The sequence below is a fragment of the Camelus bactrianus genome, chromosome 9 (genome assembly GCF_048773025.1).
Source record: "Camelus bactrianus isolate YW-2024 breed Bactrian camel chromosome 9, ASM4877302v1, whole genome shotgun sequence".
Taxonomy (NCBI): domain Eukaryota; kingdom Metazoa; phylum Chordata; class Mammalia; order Artiodactyla; family Camelidae; genus Camelus; species Camelus bactrianus.
In genome coordinates this window covers 8219901-8239210 of record NC_133547.1, presented here as the reverse complement: position 1 = coordinate 8239210, position 19310 = coordinate 8219901, and the positions used below count along the sequence as shown (strand labels likewise).

Below are 19310 nucleotides of genomic sequence, written 5' to 3'. Positions count from 1 at the left end.
GGTTGAGTCTCTTGGAGGAGACAGAAACGTTGGGTCCATCAAGGCCAAGAGTCAGGGGAGTTTCATGCACTCTGGCCTGGCTGGGCAGCTGCAGTCAGGGAGACTGGAAATTGGCCCAGACCATCTCTTCCTATCTTTCTAATTATTTATTTAAAAGCTGGCTTGTCTGGGCTGCTCTGCCCCGCCTCCCCCAGCTGCAGGCTGTCAGGCCCCTGTGGCCTGTGGTACAGTGGTGTAACTCAGGTTTCCGAGCCCTTTGCAAGCAAAGGCCCAGAGCAGGGGTGTCTGCTGCTGCCTTCCCCACTTCCCCTCCAGATTTCTCCAAGGCCATACGAGCTGTTTTCCAGGGCAGCTGCCCCTGCCACCACTCCAGGCCCTGCCCTGGGACCCCCCAGTTGTCAGGAGACCTGGAGAGAAAGACATCTGATGCTTCCAGGGAGGCAGGATAGGAAAATGGTCCAAGTTGCAGTGGGTTGGGGCAAGAGGTGAGCCCTCTTGCTTCTTAGCGGTCCTTGGATAAGGGATTCCATCCCTGAGCCTCCTGTCCTTTGGTCTGAAACAGGATGGAAGTAGTTTCTACCCCAGAGGCAGCAGGAGAATTAAACAAAGCCATGTGGCATAAGCCCTTAGCATAGGCCTGGACAGTGTAATAAGAGAAAAGTATGCTGGAGAGGCTTTTATTTCTGTGATTATTAGCTTTTCCCTTTAGAGAGCCCTGGTCAGAGGCGAGCTAGGCCACACACTGAGGAGTATGAGGGGCTACAGGCCTATCCTTAGGGGTGTGAGGGGACCCCGTCCTGTCAGGAGTCAGTCCTGAGGGCAGATAACCACACAGTGTGTTTTTGTGACTGTGTAAGCGCCATTTCTGAGGGCGGTTGGCCCAAGGGACCAGGACATTTTGAGTCTGGAGACATTGCCACCCAGAGAAGGGAGAGGCAGGAGCTAATCAGAGTGGGTAGGAACATGGCCCATTTCAGGGGACAGATAGCAGATTATCAAAGTGGCTGCGATGTGGAATTTACGAGGGGTCATGGTGCAAACTTTCTCTTGCAAGAAGAAAGAGACAAGGCCTGACTACAAGGGGTGCAGGCCTTGGGAGAACCTGAAGGCTTCATCCTGCAAGCAGCAGGAGTCATCAAAGGTATAAGTAGCAGAGTGACACAATCAAGCTGGCATCCTTAGAAGAAGCCTCTGCCCTCTGCCCCATTTGCTGGTGGCTCCATGGAAAGGCATTAGGCAACAGGCATTAATGTTAGAAGGTCCCATGACTTTTGACACAGCAGTTCTTCGAGGGATGGATTCCTCAGTTATAGCTGCGCATGTGGGAAATCACAGCAGTGATTTGTGTTGGCAAGAGACGATGCCAGCCTAGCACTCATCAAGAAGGGACCAGCATAATCCATCATGGTCCATCCATGCATTGGAATACAAAAGAACGAGCCATTTCTGTATGCATTTCAGTGATGTGCTGCTAAATGTTTAACCGCCTGCTCTCTGGGAGAGGAAACAGTCCTGATTTGTAGCGTTTGCCAATGTCTATGGTGTAAATACTCCTACCATGGCTGATTCTAAGCTACTAACATTACATCATTGAATGCAGAATTAGAAGATATCCTCAGTTCTTCACCATTGTGTGGTTTTCATAATGTCTAGACCAGAAAGCAGTAAAATGTAGAATAATAATTAGGAAGTGATAAATTGTGACTACTTACCATCGTTATGTATATGGAATTTATTTAGTTGTAAGTGTGTATAATTTAAGTTTTAGTAATGGCTATGTTTAACAACAGGCTTGCATATACAACAAGTTTCTTCTGTATAGCACAGGGAACTGTATTCAATATCTTATAGTAAACTATAATGAAAAAGAATATGAAGGGGAGTGTATAGCTCAAGTGATAGAGCATCAGGTACAAGGTCCTGGGTTCAATCCCCAGTACCTCCATTAAAAAAGAGAAATTAAAATTAATAAACCTAATTACTCCCCTCTGCCAAAAGAGAAAAAGAATATGAAAGCAAATATATGTATGTATATGTATGACAAACATTATGCTGTACACACAAAATTGACATAACATTCAAACTGATTATACTTCAGTTTAAAAAATTAATTAATTAAGAAAAAACCAGGCTTGCAAAATTCCCAGAAGTTTAGCAATCAGCCCTTACAAACTGTTACAAGCCAGCCCCAGCACACCATTGAGACATCTCCAAGATGAGACAGCAAAACCAATTTGTGGCCAAGACTCTAACAGGATTGTATGTCACCCCGCACAGACAGACTGTCCCTCTTACTCCTCTCCAGCCTGGTCTGGAACACTTCAGGCTCACTTCTACCTCAGGACCTTTGCACTTGCCATTCCCCTCCTTGCTGTTCCACACTTACCCCACGTAAACACATGACCCACAGTCTTTCCTCCTCCAGGCCTTTGCTTGAATGTCACATTTATGAAGACCTTCTCTGACCAGCCTGTAAAAAAAAATAGAAACTTTCCTGGCTCCTCAACACTTCAGCTTCTTTGCCTGCTGTATGTTTTATCAACAGCACTTACTGTGCCATCTGACCTACTATGCAATGTTAAAATGTACCGGTCGGCGGGTGGTATAACTCAGTGGTAGAGCACATGCTTAGTTAGCATGCATGAGGTCCTGGGTTCAGTCCCCAGCACCTCCATCAAAAAAAAAAAAGCACTTGTCACTTTAGACAGTATCTACTGTCTGTCTCCCCTACTAGAATGTCAGTTCGATGAGGGCAGGAATTTTATCTGTTTTCTTCTCTGCTGTGTCCCCATTGCCTAGAACCGTGCCTGGCACATAGTAGGTGCTCAATAAATACCTGTTGAATAAATGAATATGCTCTTTTTAATTTTTTATACGATTTTGAAGTTCCTTTCCATTTACAGTTATTACAAAATATGGGCTACATTCTCTGTGTTGTGCAATATATCCTTATAATCGTACACCCAATAGTTTCTACCTCCTACTCCCCGCCTCCTCAAAATGAATATGCTCTTTTTTGTGTGTGTGTGTGGGGGGGTAATTAGGCTTACTTTTTTTCTTTCTTTCTTGATGGAGGTACTGGGAATTAAACCCAAGCCCTTGTGCATGCATGCTGAGCTGGCACTCTACCACTGAGCTGTACCCTCCGCACCACTGCCCTGCCATGAAAGCACATGTTTTTGCTTGTTTTTTTTTTTTTTTATGAGGGGGAGGTAATTAGGTTTATTTATTGACTTCCACTTGGAGGAGGTACTGGGGATTGAACCCGGGACCTCTTGGGTGCTGAGCATGCGCTCTATCACTTGAGCTATACCCTTCCCCCACAGTGAATACACTCTTAAGTAAAATATCAGGTGCAGAATCATGTGAATAGTCCCTCATCTGTACTTACATATGACAGACTGGCTCTGGGAGAAAATTCAAGAAACTGGTGGCTCCAGTGCCTCACAGGAAGGGCCCCGGGGGGAGATGAAGAGATGGCTTTCACAGTATCCCCTCGTGTACCCTTAGAAATCTGTGCCATGTGCCTTTAATTACCTATTAATTTTTTTTCAAGTGTTCTATTAAAAGTACTGCCTTGGGCTGCTGTGGGGAGCTGGGACGTGGAGGAGGGGGAGCCTGGGCCAGGAGGAGGCCGGGGCACTGACCCAGGACCGGGGACCAGCTGGGGCTGCCAAGATTTCATGTCCTGTTCCAGAAGGTCCGGTTCTGGAATGTTCTGCACAAAGCCCTTAGAAGGCTCTGGGAGGTGAGGCCTGTCCCTCAGGCCTGGCTTTTGCAAGCCAGACAGGCGGGTCTTCCAGAAAGGCATCTTGCCCAATTCCGCCCCCACATAAAAAGAGCCCAGCAAGACCCCGCCTTCTCCAACAGGCCCCTGGATAAAAGCTTCCCTTTCTTCCTCTCCTTCTTCCTTCCCACTGATCTTCTGCCCTCCTCCTGTCTCTTCTCCTTCCCGCTTCCTCTACCCTCCATCTCCCCCTCCCTCCAGTCACGTATGGCACGGCCTCCCCCAGCGCCTCTGAAACTCCAGCTCTCTCTGTATCATGCCTTTGCCTGTGTTGTTCCCTCTGCCTGGAACTCCTTCCCTCTTCCTCTTCACCTGACTCTGGTTTCTCCCGGAGATCTTAGCTTGCTTTGTGTCACAAAGATTTACCAGGAATCAACTTTTTAGCAGGCGCCCTGCGAGGGATTAGGGGGCAGGTGCTGAGAGGTCACATCCTAGCTGGGAAGGGCAGGAAGCAGAGGGGTCAACAGAAACTAGAAACAAGGGGATTCTTAAAAAGAGCTAAATGCTCCAAGAATTAGTGGTCTGCTGGCTGAGTGAGGAGAAGGAGCCTGCCTGGTGAGGAACTGGCAAGAGAGAGCCAGGAGGAGGGAACAGCAAGTGCAATGGCTCAGAGGGTGAGACCGAGCTTGGAGAGTTCAGGAATCAGAGAAGACCAGTGTGGGCCTGATTTGAGGGAGTGAAGGAAGGTATCATCAGATGTTGCTGAAAAGGTAGGTTTCCATGAGGGATGTCATGTCTGAGGAGCTTGGCATCTCCTCCTCCAGGAAGCCCACCTTGACTGCATCAGGCACCACCCCCTCCAACCCTAACCCTGTTCACTCTAGGTTGTAGCTCTCTGGTCACTGGCCTGTCTCCCTCACTGCCCTGTGAGGACAGGGCCAGTCACAATTTTGTCCCCAGCCATGCCCAGCACATGCCTGAGTACACTACAGCTGCTCAGTAAGTGCCCTGGTTATCCCCAGGAAGGCTTGCCTTCTCTGCCTCCTTGCATCCCCTCTCCCTACGCCTCTCCCTGACCCAGCGCTGACACTAATGAGCTCCACACCCAGCCCAGCCTCTTTCATCAAAGGCTCATGTGGGGAGGATGCCCAGCCTCTTTTATTCGATCCTCAAAGGCCCATCTGGGGAGAGGCCCAGCTCCAGTCACCTCTGACGGGCTGCAGGCTTGAGCTGAAGGCTCTGAAGTGGTCAGATCAAACACCTCTAGAACTGACCCTGGGCTGGGCCAGTGTAGGGGAGGCTCAGAGGAGATGCCAACTCCCAGACAGGAGCCTTCCAGGATGGAGAACAGAGCGGACGCTGGGCAGCATGTGGAACCAGCCAGGGGGCCCATTTGTTTCCCATCATCATAATCACACAGCTCCCAGTTGCTGACTCAATTTGTGCCAAGTACTGGGCTAATTTTTAAAAAATAATGTCACTTATTAATTTAAACAGATAAGATCTGGTAAGGGGACAAAATTCAGAAGACTCAAAAGGCCTCTGGGAGAAAGTAAGTATCTCTATTCACAATTTTCAAAGGCTGGGGGAAAAGCGCCCCTCACACTGGGTGGGGGCAGCTCTAATTTTTCAACAACGTGTATCTGCTATCTCCCTAGTTCTCCTTCTTGGAGGCAATTATCATTACCAGTTTCACCAAAAATGTTTGTTCAAAAAATATTTATTGAAGAAAAAAGAAAAAAATTTATTGGGCACCTGTTACATGCCAGGCACTATTGTATGGGCTGAAGCCATAGTAGGGAACAAAAGAGACTGAAGTCCCAGTGCTCATGGAGCTGGAATACTTATGAAATAGACAGATTGACAGACAAGGAGAATATGGGGTGTGTCAAATGGTGAGATATTCTGTACAGTAAAATTAAGTACAGGTGGGCAATAGGGGCTGGGGAGTCCACTTTTTTTTTTTTTTTTTTTGGTTTTCTTTTATAGAAAGGCCAGAGGAAATCAAACAGCAGTTTTGTGTGCTGGCAGGGATGATCTAGATTTTTAGTTCTAGAGGAGAAGCCGAGGAGAGAGGAGAAAATAGCTGGAAGATTGTCATTGAATTGGCAAGAGAAGGCTCCCTGGGCCCTACAATACATTCATCATTCATAGGCAAAGTCTGTTTTCCAAAGATGGCCACAGCAATCTCTCCATCCCACATACTCTTACAGTGTGACCTTACAGTCTCATGGAGTGTGTCTTATGTAAGATTATGTTCCCTCCCTTTGAACCTGGGCAGAACTTTGTGACTGCCCTGACCAATGAAGTATGGTGGAGGTGAGGCTTCCAAGGATACGTCATCAAATGCCAGGCACTTGCCACGTGCTCTTAGGGCATTTATTCTTGGAACCCATCTGCCATGCTGTGAGGAAGCTCAACTAGCCCACAAAGAGAGACCAGACGGAGAGGTTCTGAGAAGATGCTCTGGCCAACAGCTCAGTTGTCATCCAGCAACAGCCAGTGTCATCTGCCCAGACATGAGTGGTGACTCTTCCAGCTGATTCTAGCTCCTAGACATCAAGTAACCCCCAGTCAGCAAGTCTTGCCAGCTGGAGCTCTAGATATCAGGGAACAGAGACAAGCTGTCTTTGTTGTGCCTTGTTCAAAGTCCTGACCTACAGAATCCATGACTGTAATACATAGGTTGTTTTAGACCCCAGAGTTTTGGGGTTGTTTGTGATACAGCAGCAGATAACTGATACACCAAGTAATAAGAGGAAATGTGGGTAGATGAGTGGTAGGAGTCTGGGGAAGTTTTCTTCTGATGGGTTTTCTTTTCTCAGTGAAGTAGGAAGCAAGGTCCCCACTGAAAATGGGCAGAAGGGGAGGAAGTGGAAAAGTTTGAGGAGACAGGATAAGTTATTAAAAAGTCTAGGAGAGGGGTGAGTATAGCTCAGTGGTAGAGCACATACTTAGCATGCACGATGTCCTAGGTTCAATCCCCAGTAAATCCATTTAAAAAAAAAACTAATAATAAATAAATAAATAAATAGACATGATGACCTACCTCTCCCCCCAAAAAAATTTTTCTTAAAAAGAGAGAAGTCTAGGAAACAACACAAGCATCCATCAAAGAATGAAGGGACAAACAAAATGCAGTCTATCCACACAATGGAATATTCAGCCACCATCTTTTTCTGTCACCATAATGTCCCAGCCAATGTTCTCAAGAGCATTCATAATGCCAAGGAGAGAGGCACACGCCAAGTTCTTGTTAGGCTACACTCCAAAGTCATTTTCCAGTTTCTAATTATGATGATGAAGCATGGTTACATTGGTGAATTTGAAATCATTGATGATCACAGAGCTGGGGAAATTCTTGTTGTTCTCACAGGCCTGTCCCATTAGTTTGGATTCGTTGTACCAACGACCACAGCTGGCATCGTGGACCAAGAGGAAGCAAGACAAAAAACACATAGGAGGGAAAGTCCTGAGACTCTTTTTTTTCCCTCGGAATGGGACACATACAAATAAAATACCTCAATGGAGGAAAAAAATGAAGTGAAATTCTGACACCTGCTGCAACACAGATGAATCTTGAAAGTCTTATGCTGAGTGAAATAAGCCAGACACAAAAGCACAAATACTGTGTGATTCCAGTTACATGAAGTAACTAGAATAGGCAAATTCACAGAGACAGAAAGTCAAATAAAGGTAACCAGGCTCTGGGAGGAAGAGGGTGTGGGAAGTTGTCGTTTAATGGGTACAGAGTGTCTGTTGGGAATGATGAAAAAGATCTGGAAATGGATAGCAGTGATGGTAGCATTATATTGTGAACGTGCTTAATGACACTGAATTGCACATTTTAAAATGGTTTTTAAAATGGAGAATTTTATGTTACGTGTCTTCTACCACAATTAAAAAAAAAATTAAGGGTACTGGAAGAGCAAGTGGGCTGGGGTGAATTGCCAGGCAACACGACCGCCCCCTGGAGGTTCATGATCCTGAAGTAAAAGTGAGACCCGACCTCTGTGGTTCTCCAGCCTCCAGCAAGTGCAGCCCACTGTAGGCAGAGAGTTGGGGGTCTTCTCTCTGAGACTGTTGAGTTAGAGGGACCAAAAGGGTTGAGGGCGGTGCAAGTAAAGAATTGCAACGATTAGTCGCAGGCTCTGTGGTGGGTGAGGGTGGAGTAGGCACGGCGTGGGGTGGGGGTGGGGGGGACGGGGAGGCCGAGACAGTGGAAAGGGGTCCAGTTAATGGAATGGAGGTCCTGGGGAGTTTTTCAGTCGGTCACCTGATGGATGAGCTGGGAAAGTCCAAATGGTGGGGCTGGTGGGGGGTGCTTGATGTTGAGATTGTGGAGGGAGCCAATGTGGTTGTTAGTTGTGACAAGTTGTCTTCTCTGATCCCAAAAGGGAGGGAGGGGCTGAGGAAGAGGGGAAGGCAAGGTCTATGGGGGAGAAGAGGCCAGGGTACTGAGGAGCCAGTGTGCTGGAACTGTCATCTTTGTGCATTTTGAAATGCCCAAGAATTAGGACAGGAAAGAGTGGCAAAAACTGGAGACTGAGGGCCAGACAGCTGGGGGGTCCAGTTATTGTAACCAGCCAGCCCAGCAGGGTGACTCCCCTGAGCTATTTCTCTCTCACATCACTCTAATTCCACCCAAAGGGCATCTGGCTGGAACAGACCTCGCCATCCTAAGGATGTGGGGTCGCCATGGCAACACTATCTCCATTACTTAGGGCCAGTAGGGTGGGATCTGGCATCCATCTCCACGGAAACAGCCAGGCTCACATCCTGGAAGGAGAGTGTCATTATCCGGAAGACCTTTACTGGTCTGGGATTCTTTCTCTTACCAGCCTTACTTCTTCCTCTAAGAAGCCTTCCAGGATTCTTCCAAATCTCTCCACTCCCCCTCCCTGCCCGCTTCCTGTCCAATCTGGCTTCCACCCTGGATCCCTGATTTTGGGAGAGGAGGAAGCTGTAAGAGCGGAGTGGGTGTAAGAGGTGTCAGAGAGTTCATGGGAGAGATAGTTCATCAGGAAAACATCCAGAATATTTATTCACTCAGTAAATTTTTTTTTCACTCAATAAATATTAATTGAAGACCCACTAGCCAGAAACTGCGCTAGCGCTAGGGACGTAGTGGTTAAAAAAAAAATGAAATCTCAATCTTCTTGGAGCGGACATTCTATTAGTAGAAGGGAGACAGATAACAAGTAGACTAGCAAAATACAGAGAGAAGCGCTGTCAAGTAGAAATAGAAATAGAAATAGAAATAATAGAAATAGAACGGTCGGGGGAGGGTCTAGCTCAGTGGCAGAGCGCATGCGTAACATGCACACAAGCGGTCCTGGTTCAATCCCCAGAACCTCCATTAAAAAAAAAAAAAAAAGAATGGAAGCCCCATAGACAATTTTTACTTTTCTGATAGCCACATAAAAAAGGTTAAAAGTAACAGAAATTAATTTTAATAATACATTTTATTTCACCAATGAAAGTAAGCAGAATAGTGGCCCCAAAATATATTCATGTCCTAATTCTCTGGACCTATGAATGTGTTACCTTACAGGACAGGCGGACCTGCAGCTGTGACTATTTAAGGATGCTTGAGATGGGGAGATTATTCTGGATCATCTGGGTAGACCCCTTGTAATCAAGGGTCCTTATAAGGGAAAGAGGAAGGCAGCAGAGACAGAGAGAGGGAGATGGGATAACAGAAGCAAAGGTTGGAGAGAGGCAAGGGAGTAGAGCCCCGACGAATGTGGGTAGCTTCTAGAAGCTGGAGAAAGGAAGGGAACAGATTCCTCCCAAGAGCCTCCAGGAGCAAGGCAGCCTTGCCAACACCTTGCTTTTTAGCCCTGTAAGACTCATTTCGGACCTCCGGAAGTGTAAGAGAAAAATGTGTCTTCAATTGAGCCTTCCCATTGAAGAAGATCCAGAAAAAAATAAAGTGCATGGCAACCATTTTTCTGCTCAGGAAAGAGAAATCCCATAATGTGAAAATTAACGATTGAAATTAACCTTCGATGACAGCCTTTGGTCCTGATGCAAAGTAAAATCTTTCAGATGATGCATCTCCAGATACATAACAATAGAATGGTTAAAATTGAACCAAATAACAGAAATCACAGAAAACTTTGTCACTGTTGTAATTGCCATATAATGCCCCACTAATATTGAAACTACTCTCTCCCTAGACAGTGAAAAGGAAGATGGATTCACAATTTGAGTTGGGAGATTACTACTGTTGGTTTTCCTTCTCCAAATCCTCAATATAAAACTTTACATTATGTTATTTGTGACAAAAAAGAAAAAATGAACTGATGTGAAATTCACTTGAATTAAAATGGAAGTAAACTTGTAAGGGGAGGGGCGCGGATTTTTATAGAGCTTTAATCTCCAATGCCCTCTTCCCCGACTTCCCAGAGGTGGGTGAGTGGGGCTGAAAGTTCCAATCTCCTAATCACTTGATTTTTCTGGCGACCAGCTCCATTTTGAGGCTATAAGGTGACCCCACACTAAGTCACACATTAGCATAAACTCGGGGATGATCAAAGGGGCTCCTTACGGATAATAAAAGACACTTCTGTTACTCAGGAAATTTCAAGGGTTTTAGAGCTCTGTGCCAGAACCAGGGACAAAGATCAAATACATTTCTTATTATAGCACAATCTCCTCCCTTCAAGTCAAGGACCTCAACCCACTTCTATTCGAGTGTGAGCTGATTTTAGTAACTGGACTTGCAATGAATAGAATATAGCAGAACCAAAGGCATGTCACTCCCCAGATTGGGTTATAAAAAGATTGCAGTTTCCATATTGGGTCCTCTCTCTCTCACACATTATTGTCTGCTCTAGAGAAATTCAGCTGCCGTGTGTTAAAAGATAAATTGAGGCATATACAACATGTTAACAGCTTAATCAAGTACAACTCAAATTCAACCAGGCAGTGCCAAACTCAAAGTGGTTAGGAACACTCTACCTACAGGAGCCAGGAAAGACTTTCTGTAGAGAAGACATGAAAACAAAGCAAGGAGATTATTTGATTGGCTATAGCTTAAGCATTCGCCTTATTTGGGAAAGACTTGTTGGCTGTGATTTGTTGTCCTTGGGTTTTGTTTAGTGTTTTCTTCCTTCCTTCCTTCCTTCTTTCCTCCTTCCCTCCCTTCCTTTCTTTTTTTTTGTCCTTGGATTTTGATTCTTACTGTGGACAAAAAAATGTTGCCTGCCATTTCAGTAAACAACGAATGTCACCCACCATCAATCCATCAGTCATGGCAGCCACGCAGACAGTGAGCCCTGTAGGGAATTCAGGATGGAGGGAAAGAAGACACTGGTCTTAGATAGTTAAGACGTGTGGGAGAGGATGTAACTCAGCGGTAGAGCGCATGCTCATCATGCACCAGATCCTGAGTTCAATTCCCAGTATCTCTATTATGAAAAAAATAAACAACAACAAACAAAATAAAACCTAATTACCTCCCCCCACCCAAAAAAAAAAAAAGACATGAAGACTGAATAGATAAGGAATAATTTCAGTGAGCCAGTCTCTTGTATCTTCCCATACAAAGAGAAGCACTAAAATCATTAACCTAAGCTGCCTGCATTTTATGATTAGCAGTAATCTTTTGATCTTTGACTTTTTTTTTTTCAGCAAAAACTCCTATATAGCCTGGCTTCTTCCATACCTCTTCAAAGTAGGCCCTCAGAGCTATCTGAAAGTCAGTGTCCTGAGCTGTGGTCTCAGGAAGGCTCCCGAATAAAACATACCTCGCGACTTTTATGTTGTACATTTTCCTTCAGTGGACGTTACCTTGAGGCATTTGAGGGCATGTCTGGGTTTGCTTAGGTAGTTTGCACTAGAGCCACCCCAGTCTAACAGCTTCCTTTTTTAATTAATTAAACACACATCATGAGGACTCTCAGGAGAGGCTCACAGGCCCAGCCACAGCCCATGAGGAACTGACATCCCCTGCCATTAATCACCTGAGTGGCCTTGGGAGCCAATCTCCAGCCCCACTTGAGTCTTCGAATGACTCTGGTCCCAGCAAACAGCGTAACCGCAGTCTCTTGAGGGACCCTGAGCCACAGCTGCCCAGCTCAGTTGCTCCTGGATTCCTTACATCCAGAAACTGTATGAGATAATAAACATTTGTTGTTTCAAGTTGATAATGTGGGGGTAATTTGTTATGAAGCAATGGATAATGAATACATAACCTCAATAACAGTTGAGAAGAAAAAAACCTTCCATGGCTCCCCAGTACCCTTGGGACAAAGCTCAAACTGCTTGCCATGGCCTATGACTCCACCTCCTCCCTTCATCCACCCCTGCCGCCCCCCTTTCCCTAGGCCTTTTGCACTTTCTGAAGTATAACATCAGGGTTAAAGGCCAGACTCAGAGTCAGACTGCCTGCAAGCGATTCCTGCCTGCAATAGATCCACTGCTTACCAGTGATGAGACCTTGGGGAAATCAGTCACCCTTCCCTGTGTGTCTGGGTGTGGTGTAGTGATTATAAAAGCTGTTTTCAGTATTCCAGGCTAGTACGCATTTTTAAAAATTGAAGTATAGTTGACTTACAATGTTGTGTTAGTTTTGGTGTACAGCATAGTGGTTCAGTTATATATATATTCTTTTTCAGATTCTTTTCCATTATAGGTTATTAGAAGATATGAATATAGTTCCCTTTGCTGTACAGTAAGTCCTTGTTATTTATATATAGTAGTGTGTAGCATGCTGTTTTTAATCACCAAAATACTCATATTTTCTGCTGTAATATTTCTTGGTAATGTCACAAGGGCATCAGTGCCTTGAGCTGCATGTAGACTGTTGCAGACGACCTTATAATTCCAGAGAAACTAAACTTACTCATTTAGAAAGTCTGACCACATACATTGTGGTGAAAAACCTTACGAGAATCTGTTGAAAGACCACTTTTCGTGGTTCCCCAGAGGGGCCAAACAGTGCTTCCTCTTTTTTTAAATTAAACTTTTTAATTTTGAGTTAATTGTAGATTCATATGCAGTTTTGAGAAATAGGAGGGAGAGTGTAGCTCAGTGGTAGAGCATGTGCCTAGCATGCACGATGTCCTGGGTTCAATCCCCAGTACTTCTGTTAAAATAAATAAATAAATAAACCTAAATACCTCCCCCCCAAAAAAATTTTTTTTAAAAAATTTAGAGAGCACGTGGAGAAATACAAAGCAAAATGCCAAAATGTTAGCAAGGGTTACATCTAACTGGAGGATACATGAGTGCTAATTGTATTAGTCTTTCAACTTTTCTAGTATCTGTGAAATTTTCCATAATAAAAAATTGGGGTGTCGGGGAGGGTATAACTCAAGTGGTAAAGCACATGCTTAGCATGGGCGAGGTCTTGGGTTCAATCCCCAGTACCTCCTCCAAATAGAAATAAATAAATAAACCTAATTACCTCCCCCTCATAAAACAAACCAAAAAATATTGGGGGAAAAAGTTTTTTTTAAAGAAATAATACAGAAAGATTTTGTGTGCCTTATACCCAGTCTCCCCCATGGGAACATCGTATAAAACTATAGAGCAGTTCTCCTTATTCAAGTTATGTTCTATAAAGTTACTGCAACCCTGAGTTAGCAGACGCTGAACCACTGCTCCCGGGCCAACACAGGGGTAGGTTCCTGTGAAATTTCGGCCAGGACATTTCATGAACCTGCCAATATATAACTTTACTGTGTGTGTTTCTGTTTGAAGATACTTCCTGCAATGTACAATGTTGATTCTCTCATATTGAACTCAGGCCAACAGCACTATGACTAGTGCCTGAAGGAAGTTTACTTAACACATATAAAAGTCCTAAGGGTAACAGAGAGGGTATAGCTCAATGGTAGAGTGCATGCTTAACATGCATTAAAAAAATAAGTAAATAAACCTAATTACCTCCCTCGTCCCCCCACAAAAATTAAACAAAAATCTTATTTGGGGATGGGAGGGATAAACTAGGAGTTGGGGATTAACCTATACATAGCACTATATATAATAGATAACCAACATGGACTTACTGCACAGCACAGGGAACTGTACTCAGTATCTTGTAATAACCGCTAATGGAAAAGACTGAAAAAGAATATATGTATGTATATATATCTGAATCACTTTTCTGTACACCTGAAACTAATACAACATTGTAAATTATCTAGACTTCAATTTTTTAAAAAGTTAGCAGTTAAAAAATAAACAAATGGGGGGGTATAGCTCAATGGTAGGGCGCATACTTAGTATGCAGGAGGTCCTGAGTTCAATCCCCAGTACCTCCAATTAAAACAATAAATTAAAAGAAATAAAGGCAATCTGTTTTTTATCTGTTTAAAAAAAAAAATCTTCTGTATTTTCTTCTCAAGGCACATCACAGCCTGCTTAGGAAAACAGGACAATTCCTCACCACTATGGGTTGGGAGTCATTTTAAACTGCAAAATCACCAAAAGAAAAAAAAAGGCACAAAAATGTGAAAAACGTGGCACCAAATAGACCGTGAAAGGGATGCTTGTTTACAGTGTGAGAGCTGAAAGGAACAGGCAGAGCTTTGCCTCGGTCGACCTCAGCTGGGAATGTGTGTGTTGGGCGACTCAACTTTTTTGGCTTCTCTGCTCATGTCTGGAAATGACCTCGAAAGCACCGGGAGCGCTGATTTGGGTATTTTTCCGGATCTGCATTCAAAAATGGGGAATCTGCAAATAATGAGGATCCACTGGCTGTTCAGTACCACATCCAGGACGCTGAAACTGATGTGGTCTGGAAATAGGCATTTCCCTCGCCAGGATTCCCCCAACCCCCAGCTCTTTTATAGCCACACCCACTTTCTCTAGTTCCACCCTCTCCTTAACCCCTGGGGACCACTAATCTAGTCTCCATTTCTAGAATTTTGTCATGTTAAGAATTTTAGCTGGGGGTGGGGGGTGTAGCTCAGTGGTAGAGTGAGTGCTTAGCTTGCAGGAGGTCCTAGGTTCAATCTCCAGGACCTCCATTAAAGATAAATTTAAAAAAAATTTTAAATAAGAAAATAAATAAACCTAATTACCTCCCCCCCTCAAACAAACAACATAAATAAATAAAAATTTTAAAAAGAATTTTATATAATTCCATTTATGGAATCACATAGCATATAACTTTAGGGGGGTCCTTTTAAAGTGTACAATTCAATGGTTTTGGTTTTTTTTAATTTACTGTTTTTTAACACATTCACTGAGGTAGGCAATCATCACCACCATTAATTCTAGAACATTTTCTTTACCTCCCAAAAGAAACCTCGTACTTCTTAGCTGTCATTTCTCTCTCTCTCCATCCTTCCCAGCCCTTGGTAACCACTAATCTACTTTCTGGGTCTATGGATTTGCCTATACTGGAGATTTCATAGAAATGGAATCATAGGCTATGCGATCTTTTGTGTCTGGCTTCTTTCACTTAACATAATGTTCTCAAATTTCATCCATGTTGCAGCAGGGATCGGTACTTCATTCCTTTTCAAGTCTGAACAATATTGCATTGTTTGGACCTATCACATTTCTTTTGTCCATCAGCTGATGGGTTGAACTTGATTCTTTTTTTTTTTTTTTTTTTAACAGAGGCACTGGGGATTGAACCCAGGACATCATGCATGCTAAGCACCCACCCTACCACTGAGCTATACCCACCCCTAGAGCATACTCTTAAGGTCTGAAACCCACGGAGAAGATGGAGATCAAACACCATCTTTCCTTTTTTTCATTCCAATAAAAAAAAATATTCGTGTTACTAATAGCATTTTTCAAAATATGTGCAGAAATACTGGTTGAATCTCCTTCACTGACAATGCCACAGGCAATTGTGTTCTGGTGTTTGTTTTGGATGATTGCTGGGAATTTGATGGCTCAAGGAAGCAAGGATTCGAAATCTTAAAGGTAAATATTTTCTCTCACTCAATGCAGCTGCTGTTCTAAGTGCTCGGTGCCTATTCACTCACTTAAACCCCCCAATAGTCCTGTGAAGGAGAGGTTGTTATTATCCCCCCCATTTGACAGATGAGAAAACTGAGGCTCTCTCCTGAGCCCACACAGCCAGTGAGTGGAGAGGCTGGGTTTGAACCCAGGCCATCTGGCTTGAGTGGCTTTACTGTTGGTCACAGCTCTAACAAATTGCACAAAGTAAATCAGCATTGAGGAGGTCCTGGCATCACCTCCAGAGGCTGACCAGCCTGTCATTTTGTGACTCTCACGTTCAAAGATTCAGCGATTCTAAGGCTGCCTGGACACCAGGGAGTGGGTGGATGGATGTTAGGACTCTTGGGATTTGCTTCCAAAAAAATGCAGGGGTGGGCACTGGATGGGGTAGGGAAGGCACAGGGTGAGCCAACGAGTTAATAATGGAAAACAAACAGTCAAAACAACATCAGGTGAAATGAGGATGCTCAATCTTTCAACGAAGGCTTTGGCACAGAGACTCTCCAGCACCAAAGGTGAGAGGATGGCCCTGGCTGCAGACAGACCACCTTCAATCCCAGATCTTCCTGGCTGTGTGGCTCCAGCTAAATAACTTCACATCTCTGATCCTCAGGCCCCTCCCCTGCCCAGCTGGGGAGACGATCCTGACCTCATTCAAGAGCCTGCACCTCCAGGGCTGACCTGCAGCAAGAACTTGACCAGTGGGGTGGTCTTAGGTGAGTGACTGCCCCCCGATCCCGTCTCCTCATTTGCAAAATGGGACAGTCATAGCACCTAGCTTTTATTGAGAAGATTCATTTGTTCATTCATTTATTTACTACTTATTGAGCATCTACTAAGCCTGATCTTTGAACATCTGCCCTTTAAGGCATGGGAGTAGACCAGTGAACAGGGCCCAACTGAGAAGGTGATGTTTGAGCAGAGACCTGGAGATGAGGGAATAAGCCACACAAAAATCTGAGGGAAGAGTCTTCTAGGCAGAGGAACTGCTAATGCAAAGGCCCTGAGGCAGGACTGTGCCTGGTAAGGTCAAAGAAGAGCAGTGAGACCAGTGTACCCAGTATAGAGTGAATGAGGGGGAGAGGGAGGGTGATGATGTCAGAGAGCAGACTGGGACCTTGTGGGTCCTGCTGAGTAAGACAGAAGCTACAGGAGGGGTTTGAGGAGGGAAGTGACATCATTCATTTCCTGTAAAAGGATTCCTCTAGCTAGCTAGTTGGGGCCAAGGGTAGAAGCAGCAAGGAGGCAACTGCAATAGTCCAGCTGGGAGATGCTGGCGGCTGGACCAGGGTGGGAGCTTGGGAGACATACTTTGGATACGTATTGAAGGTCAAGCCAACAGAATTTCCTGCTGGCTGGGATATATGGGGTGAGAAGCAGAGAAGAGGCATGAATCTCTTCAAAGTTTCCAGCCTGTGTACCTGAAACACGGTGGTTTTTATGCCATTCAAGGAAATAGGCTACTCAAAGCGCTCAGTGCGGTCACATACCGGAAAGTGCCTGACCTGTGCTGTGTCAATTAAAGATGTTGTCAGCCAAGGGCAGAATTGCATCACCAGGAAGGAAAGGCAAGTCTTACCTGGTCAACTTTGACAAGACTCTGGCAGGTGTCAGGCATGGAGCCAGGCTTCCACCTCATATCTCCCTCTGGGCAAGGCTGGCCTCTCCCTTCCCCAGGTCAGAAAGAAAGAATCTCTCCCATTTCCACCTTGAATTCACTCTCAGCCAGATTACTGAGGCTCCCAAATTCTTCTGCCAGGCCTGTCTTCCCTCAGATTGCAGACAACTAATATGCCACATCTCAGCTGTTCTGTGTATGGTGTGAGGTAGAGGGCCAATCTACCCCCATGTGCATAACCTGCCTCCTTTCTCCATCTTCCAGGACTTCTGATGTTGTTTTCCCCTCCCTCTTTTGTACATTTTCTTATTCGGTTGTTTGTCTTTTTCTTATTGGTTTGTAGGAGTTTTTCGTATATTATGAATATGAATCCCTCTGTCAGTTACATGTGTTGTAAATATCTTCTCACAACTTGTGGCTCACCTTTTCATTTTGTTCATGGTATCTTTTGATGCCCAGAGGTTTTACTTTTAATACAGTCTTTTCTTTTATGGTTAGTAGTTTGTGTATCCTAAGAAATCTTTCTCTCCAATATGGCCACAAAAAGGAATAACGAGGTTCTGTAGGTACTTCTTTGGAATCACCTCCAAGGTGAAGAAATTGTGTGATCAATATGCCATCATTTGCATTGAAAGACTGGGGGGGGGGATGCTCATATTGCTTCCCCAGGCATAATGTGTATGTGGAAGGATAATTCTTGGTTATGCCAGCGGACTCCAAGGAGGGGAACAAGGTGGTTGGGGGAGAAAGTTTGAGGGGCACATTTTTTTTTCTCACTGTATCCATTTTTGACCTATCAAATTTTGAAACAGGAATGTATCCTTTCAAAATCGAACTAATGAAGATTTTTACTGCAACAATCCTTAACCTCAAGGTCACAAAACTATCCTCTCCTAATTTCTTCTAAACATTTTGTTTTGCAACCCACTGGGAATGACTTTAGTGTATGAGGTGAGGTAGAGCTCTGACGTCCCACCCTATATGGATAACCCACACCTTTCCCCCATGACCTGAAAGGCGACTATCAGATCTCCACGGTCTGTTTCTGGGCTCTCTTTTTTGTTAATCTGCTCATCTAATGTTATGCAAAACCATGGTCTCTTAGTTGCTAAGGCTGAATAATAATGATCTCGATTACTGGTTAGGCAAGCCCTTTCATATTCCTCCTCAACATTATCTTGCCTTTTCTTGTAGCTTTGTTTTCCAACATGAATTGGTTTCCTAGGGCTGCTTTAAGAAAGTCCCACAAACTGGGAGTGTTGAACGACAGAAATTTATTGTCTCCTGGTATTTCTCTCTGGAGGCTAGAAGTCCAAGATCAGGGTATTGCAGGGTTGGTTCCTTCTGAGGAAAAAAAGGAACTTTCTTCTGTTCTGTTCCCCACCTTTCTCCTTGGTTTGCAGATGGCCATCTTCTCCCTGTGTCTATTCACTTTATCTTTCCTCTGAGCCTGTCTGTGTCTAAATTTCCCCTTCTTAAAGGACACCAGTCCTACTGGATTAGGACTCACCCTACTGTCCTCATCTTAACTTGATTGATCACCTCTGTAAAGACCCTATTTCCAAATGAGGTCACATTCTGAGGGGGTGGGGGTGGATTCTTTTGCCAGGGGGAGGGACGCAATTCAACCCACAACACAACATAAACTTGATCATCATTTTTTTAAGTATGGAGAGATTTGGGGGGGGTGACTACTGAGTGGAATTACATTAAATATAAGATAAATCTCCATCTCTGAAAATCTTTCCTTCTTCTTTTCTTACGTTTGGGGGGGATCTCTTTCAAACATCTGTCCCCTGAAAGGGAACAGAAACATCCTGCCTCCAGCATTCTAGAAATCTAGGTTCCAGTCTCATCTTATTGTGTGTCTTGAGGCAAACGGAATTCCCTCTCAGAACCCACATTTCCTTGTCTTCAAAGAGAAGAGAATTTTCGCTGTGGCAGTGATAATGCTGATAGCTACTTCAAAGCCTCATTCTGCAAATTAAGTGGGGTTAAGCCTTTAAAAACCTTAGAACCTGTGGGTCCTGG

At 44.4% G+C, this 19310-nt stretch overlaps 1 pseudogene; it reads left to right on the top strand.

The window, feature by feature from the left end:
• Positions 1-6880: 6880 nt before the first annotated feature.
• Positions 6881-7582, top strand: LOC141578699 (small ribosomal subunit protein uS8-like; annotated as a pseudogene).
• Positions 7583-19310: the final 11728 nt, after the last annotated feature.